The 7,500-nt window shown below is 35.0% G+C and overlaps 1 protein-coding gene across 2 annotated transcripts in view; it reads right to left on the bottom strand.

The window, feature by feature from the left end:
• Positions 1-7,500, bottom strand: part of LOC136849036 (coiled-coil domain-containing protein AGAP005037-like) — a 926,632-nt gene that overhangs the window by 200,078 nt on the left and 719,054 nt on the right. The window lies entirely within an intron of this gene.

Here is a 7,500-nt window from a genome sequence, read left to right as displayed (position 1 = left end):
CATTCAAGCCTCCCTCCCAAGATTTTCAAACTGCTCACAATTACAAGGAACTTAGGGTCTTTGTTTTCCGTAAATCCCAAACTATGAAACGCCACAGTCTATCTTTTCGCCTTATATTAACTATTATATTTTTCTGGAAAGCTGCATTTTTTGTCTTTCGAAGTATTTAGATCATTCAGTAATATTCATTTGAAAAAGTGCCTTGATAAATCCTTCATGTGACAAATTTGTGTCTTGATATTCTTCTCGCCCAAGACTTACGGGGATCCTGTTACATCTCTAGCCTCTAATGTATGCTTCTTTATATATATTCCACCATCAACTGAAGCCTGATACCCTTATATAAATTTAACTGATAATGATATCCAACACTGCCTCTTTGATTTTGCATCACCTTATTTTCCTGTTTTATCAAGTTCCTACTTTTACATATATTTTCACACATTTAACCTGCTCTGTAACTTCTCTTCGTTATCACTGGTTAGTACTACATCACTTGAAAACGCAAGGCATTTCAGTATCACATTAACAACTTCCCATATTATCTCCGGAAGCTGACTCAACAGCTTTGATTTCGCCCCAACGTCTTTCATCTTTCTCTTCATTTAAATATCAAACATAAGTAGGGTTATCTAAACTCACGTTGTCTACAACTAGCATTTACATTAGATCAGCAATTTCCATCCATTTATTTATATAAAAGTCTTACTTGAATCACAGAAACGTCTAATTATTCTGCCATGCAACCTATACTCTTTTCCAAATTCATATCCTTTAATTCAATAGTCTTGTAAGCTTCCCACATATCCATTTATACCATACATGTATTTCCCTTTCTTATAAAAAATTCCAGGTGATTGGCTCCGAACAAACTTAATCCAGAGGCCTTCCTCCATGTATGACCTTACTCTTCTTTTTCCATATCAAACCTTTCTGCCCTTTGTCTTAGCTTTTCAAGAAATATCTCAAAAGTGTTCTTGATTAACAGGACCCTTATTCATCTCATCCATTCCTTTACAATTTTTGTCGAACCTGCTTATACATGACACTTCACCATTATATTAACCATGACTACCTTTATTCCGCTACTCTCATTTTCACCCACACAATTCTCAAAGTAAGTCTTTTTTGCTCTTTGGAAACCCAGATAATTTTCTGGATATTACACAATTTATAACACCCTCACCCGCCCCCCTTCTTTACTACACTACATACAGTCATCTTGTCAGTCACTTATTACGTAAGAAATATTCCATCTATTTGGCTTCAGCAAGTACCATAAAATCATGGTTTGTTTTTTCAATAAAAAATCATTTCATAAAAGTAATTCCTGGTCTGCACCACGTACAAGTACATTCCGAACAAGGAGTCTAAAATTTTTTACATAATCTGAATATGAGCATCAGTAATACAAGCATGGGGGGGGTGCACTCCTTGCCCCAATCATCTGGTGCCTTTTGCACCATGAAACCAGGCTAGCATTGCTTATTCTAGATTATGAGCATAATATACTTATAAAAGAGAAGTTGTTGCTGGACTCTTGAGAATATTAAAGGAATCTTTGTACCATACAAAGGCCAAAACTTCTCACTATATTACAGGCTACCCAAAAGCGAGAACCCTTTCCAGAACGAAGCTGGCTTAATCTAAAACGAACGACGAACTCACTAAGTAAACAGATGATCTGACTTAGAACATTATGCATATTTGCCCGGAGTCTATAGCAATCAAAAGGACGACAATGCAGAGATAGTATTACAGCTACCACTCCAGTCAGTTAGACTCACAAAATAATAATAATAATAATAATAATATCTCCGAAGATGACCCTCTTCCAAACACACTTCAAACTCAACGGAATCCAGACGGTCAATCGGTTTTATAATAATAATAATAATAATAATAATAATAATAATAATAATAATATTCATCATCATCATCATTTTTCTGTCGACCGGTGAGGACAAAACACCTCATGCAAGCATAAAGCTTATTGGTGTATAATTTGCGTTATAATTGCTAAAACGCGCCTCAGCAGCGATGATTGGTCCCGGATTCAGTTACCGAGTGGGGAGGAATGGTTTTAGTATATATATATATATATATATATATTATATATATATATATATATATATATATATATATATATATATATATATATATATATATATATATATATATATATATATATATATTATTTAGTCTGGCTGTGCTTTAGTGACTATAGTGGATTGTAATCAGAGAGCAGAAGAGCAAGGGACAGACAACAAAAAGGCTTGGAGAGGACCAGAAAAAAAAAAAAGTATAGTTTAGTTTTACCAGACCACTGAGCTGATTAACAGCTCTCCTAGGGCTGGCCCGAAAGATTAGACTTATTTTACGTGGCTAAGAACCAATTGGTTACTTAGCAACGGGACCTACAGCTTATTGTGAAATCCGTACCACATCATAGCGAGAAATGAATTTCTATCACCAGAAATAAATTCCTCTAACTCTTCATCAGCTGGCCGGGGAAATTGAACTCCGGCCCATCGAGTGACAGTCCGAAGCTCAACCGACTCAGCCAAAGAAGGGCTAAAGGAGAGGACCAGAAACCCAACAGCCCCAGAAGGCACCCACTCTAAAAAAAAAAACATGGCTTATAGAGGAAACCACATCAGTATATATATATATATATATATATATATATATAATATATATATATATATATATATATATATATATATAATGCTGGTGATTCACGATCATTCTTTCTTTTTATATAGCGTCCTCTAGCTCTATATATATATATATATATATATATATATATATATATATATATATATATATATATATATATATATAAAATGCTGGTGGTTCACGATCATTCTTTCTGGTTATATAGCGTCCTCTAGCTCTACCTAAAGTGTTCTCGGTTGTGTATTTACAGTTTTGCAATAAGATTTTCTACCATCATACGCTAATATTCCCTATATATAGGGAATTCAATACACAATCACACTAATAGGTTTCTATCTACCGTAAAGGATACCTTTATGGTGTACAGTCACTTTTTCGTTAATGTGACGAGCCAGTTTGTTTATCATTTTTTTTTTTGACAGATAATCATACTGCCTCCGATTTTAATGAATTCAATTTCACTTCATACCTAAAACTCTCCTGGTTTCATATTTCTAAAATATTGGTCTTATATGTCTCGACATTTATACAGCGTGCTCACTCTAAGTGGAGTAAATCGAATGCGACACCAAAAAATGGCTCTTTCATTAACCAATTTCTCTTATTACCGCCCCTTTCTTTATTCCTTCTACCGCTGCAAGCTCATTCTTGTACTGGAATGACACGAAAAGTTGCTAACTCCATTTCTCTCTCTCTCTTTTAGTTGATAATGCTGGGCGTCAACTTTTAACTTCGTGCTTTCTACTACTTTGCACTTAAGAACTTTATGCAATGCTTGCAGAAAACTTGGCATTCATTGCAAAGCTTGCTGCACATACAGAGATGAGTGTTCATGACAGATGCTATAGATTATTATTGTTATTATTGCTGGAATGTTGCTTTCTCTTCCGCAGATGGGCTGTCTCTTGAGCGTTTATAATCTCCTACCCAAAACTAAACGAGGGGGTGACTTCCTTTCCCTTAACAAAGGTATTTACGAGTTAAACCAACTTCGGGATATACCTCGTTTCGGCTTTGTTTCAAAGACATACTTCGGCGCTGGACTTCCGCCATCACCATTGGTGTTTCAGCCTTTGGAATTAGTTGGTGCTATTCGCTTTGTGGAACGTCAGCTTTCATATTTCGTTGAGGACTAAGTCACAATACCCAGTGCCAGAGCTCTTTTATTATCAGTTGTGCAATTCTGCAGAATAGAGGCACTGAAATAAACGTTCATGTTGATGCTTACAGGTTTAAGAGCAGCTATAATGCTCCTTTGAAGTGCCTTGCCCCATTGCCATATCATTTCTTTCTTTTTTTTTTGTAAATTTTCCCAGCAACTGTTTTTGCAAGATTAGGCACATTTACATCATTTAACATCATTTTACTCTTTGCAGTGGTGTTCTCCTCTTTCTTATAACGACATTCGTGGAAGTTCTACATCACATTTGGATTCTCTGTGTAGAATCAGCACCAAGAAGCAATTTACGAAAAGCTTGCAGGTAAGAGTTCCTAGGCCCTTAGGGGTTTTGCGTCTTATTCCCTGTAGCATTTTGCACAGTTTATTCCTGCCAGCAGCGTGTTTCAGAGCACTGAAAAATAATATGGTTAAAGGCATCTGTTTATTAACGTAGATTGCTTCCCTACGTCAGATAACATAAAGCCCTGAAAAGTCAATCTATAAATAGTTTGGTTATTTCTTTGAATGCTTTGCTGTTTCCTCGAATTAAGATTTTTCCAGTCATTTCATGTATTACAAATATTTATTATCAGCAGCCGTCACACAGCCTGTTTAATGTTATGTAAACTGAATATCAATTAATTTCATAAACTAAATGTCAATCCTCAAGTAGTGATAATTTTCAGCAGTTATATCAAATACCGAATCCGATCATTTTAATTATAAAAGAATAAATATAATAAATAATTCTCAAACTACACTGACGCACCCTTTTGGCAGAAGTGACACTCGGGCATAATCTATCAGCATTTTAAATTAAAATATCAACAAGGTCTCTCATATACATAGCGTTAATCTTGAAAGAGGTTTGGACAAATAGGCAAGAGTGCCTAATTACCAGTGGTTGCTTATTGTTAATTTTTGCCCCTCTCCTCATCTCAAAATAAGTCCCTGGCTTATTCCTAAGGAAAGTGACGGTTCCAGGACATTATTCTATTCTGACTTTCCTTAGCATCGTATAATTAACACGCTAACAGATAATTAATCTTTCTCAAACGCCTGATCACCTTTATCTTCTTTTGAAATGCCAGTTTTGATCCTAAAAGCAAGATTTAACAGGGTCCTTCTTTCTTATTGTTTTCCATCACATCTGCATGAGCGACCTTGGATATTCTTTTGTTTTCTTTATTAATATCTCAGAAAGCAAAATATTGGTTGTGCTGGATCAGCCTCTTAAGTGTGAACTTTCTCCTCTCGATAAATTCATTCGATTATTTTTAGGCACCCGCCATATACCCGCAGTTTTTGGTGGGGTTACTGGGGTAACCTTCTAGTCCCTTCCGTATTTCGTGTTATACTTGGCAGGGATCTGATACTAATATTTTTCAACTTTCTATCAGTATCATTCATCAGACCGTTATACAATTCACGTTTATACTACATGTTGAGGTCTTTCTAGGTCCTATATCTCAAACCCAAACATTTGTTGCTGCTTTCTTCATCTACCACATATAATTTGAAAGATATTTTAACGTGGTTCTTGCAATTATGTAACTTAGAGGAATGTAAATTATGTAATAATATAAATGTTCCAAAGCGTTATATAAATGTCAGTTGCGAAAATTGCTGATGAGAATCCTTTTTTTCCAAGTGTTCTCTAAAGTTGCTGAAAAGTTTATTCGTAATACTGAATATAAGCGACTTGTACTTACTCATCACCTCTGATGGATAGCACACTTTCCGGATAGTATCATATTTTGATGGACTCCTAGTTCTCAATGGCTATATCTGAGAAAACGTCCATAATGGATATGAGACCAATTTTTTCGAATTGTTTTGACTTGCTTAATCATACAGCTGTTCTGGGCATGTAAACTCCTTAAATAAGATTTTGGAAGCTGTGTACTCTTTTTGATTTGAATGTAAAATAATAAAGCAGGCAGATTATTCAGCTCTTGTTGTAAATTAAGCTGAAGAATCAATCCTGAAGCCACACAGACAAACACCAAATTCTTCAAATTCATTTCTGTTTCAGAACAGTAGAAAACTCACCCTTGCAGCATTTTCAGCTATGATGACAAGTAATGTTTTCTATTTATCCCAACATTTTCAGACCTTGTTTTTCGTGTGAGTACGTGTTGTTTCACGATTTATCAAGCATAAATTACTGTATTTCTCTTAGTACTCCAGTAAACTTTACTGTATTTTCTCTTTTAACGTGTGGTATTCTTGTATGCAAAAGCTTGTCTTGAAAGTTGAAAGTTAAGGGTCACTTTGCCTCGTTTCAGCCGAATGTAAATGCGAGAATGTTCGAGGTCTAAACAGAAAGGCGGAATTGAAAGACAAAAGCATTAGTTAGACTGCGGTTCAGCGCAGAGTAGATAGAAGAGCAAGTTATGAACGTGACGTTAGATTACATGGGTTGAAGTTGAATGGAAAACAGGAGGTGCTTCAAACCATTAAGGAAAGATTTAGAATATGACTATGAAAGTAATCAAGACAAGTCAATTTAATAGTAAAAATGTGAGTAGAGCATATAGAGGAAGCTAGGTGAAGTATTAGCTAGGATCAAAGAAACAGAAATGGCAGAAGCATATGTGAATTCTGAAAGTTTCCAGGAATTTTACACTCTCTCAACTCGGGGTGCTTTTATGTACAGGTACCTGGGAATGAGAAATGGATGGATAGGAAAATAAAAGGTTAATAAGAAAAGAAGATTGTTTTACTGCAGCTGCCAGTCAGTGTGAAAGAAATGTGAACTGGTATAGAAAATACGGAAGTCAATGGCTAACTGAAAATTAAATGAAACGTTGATAAAATAATAAGCAAGAATGTGAGCAAGAAATTTACTGTAAACAAAATCTGGGGGAAGTAAATAAAGAGAAATATCATAACAAAGAAATGGACTTTACAAATAAAATTATACAAATGGAGAGATATTTTCTTGAGAGAAGGCAGTTTCGGTCATTAGAGAAAATATTTTGAAAGTAGGCTAAAGGAAGGATAGATGTAGAACTCTAAGAAGCAATAGGAAAACGTGACTAATGTGGCTACAGGGAGACCAATTCAAAGTTGTGATAGTTAAGCTATGTCTGGAGGAAAGCAAGGTTTCTTAGAAACAGATAAGAGCAATAGTTATCAATTTACTTAGAAAAGGATATAAAACACTAATAAAATCATAATTGTAAAACATCGTTCGCTGTGCCTAGATGTTGCATAAAAGGTTTAGACTGAGAAAGTAAGACAAAGTAATAGACTGCTTGATAAGGAAAAAGAACGTAAGCTTGTACAAGGGTACGTTTTTGCATGTATCATTGATTTAGTATGAAACAGATGTTTAAAAAGGTCTGATAAAAAAAATTACTATGGACCTATAACACACGTGGTATTTTTGAGGGCTGTGACATGTAAGACTAAGATTACCAGGGTCTGTAATTTGTCAGTAATGGTTGGTAACATAAAAATAGAAACTTCCTTAATGAACCTCACATATAATAAAGTGTTGACTGGTAATAGTGAAGAACCGGGATAAGAAGGTATATTAAATTTAAGATAATGGACGAAAGAGAGAAGTGCTGAACCAAAGAATAAGTGAAGTCAAGAAAGCAGTGGGAGTCCTGCATGAGGTTTAAAACCTATTGCATTCAAATTAATAATGATTT

Source organism: Macrobrachium rosenbergii, chromosome 20 (assembly GCF_040412425.1).
Source record: "Macrobrachium rosenbergii isolate ZJJX-2024 chromosome 20, ASM4041242v1, whole genome shotgun sequence".
In the NCBI taxonomy this organism is placed as follows: domain Eukaryota; kingdom Metazoa; phylum Arthropoda; class Malacostraca; order Decapoda; family Palaemonidae; genus Macrobrachium; species Macrobrachium rosenbergii.
The sequence above is the reverse complement of the archived record's forward strand: the minus strand, read 5'-3'. Positions and strand labels throughout refer to the sequence as shown.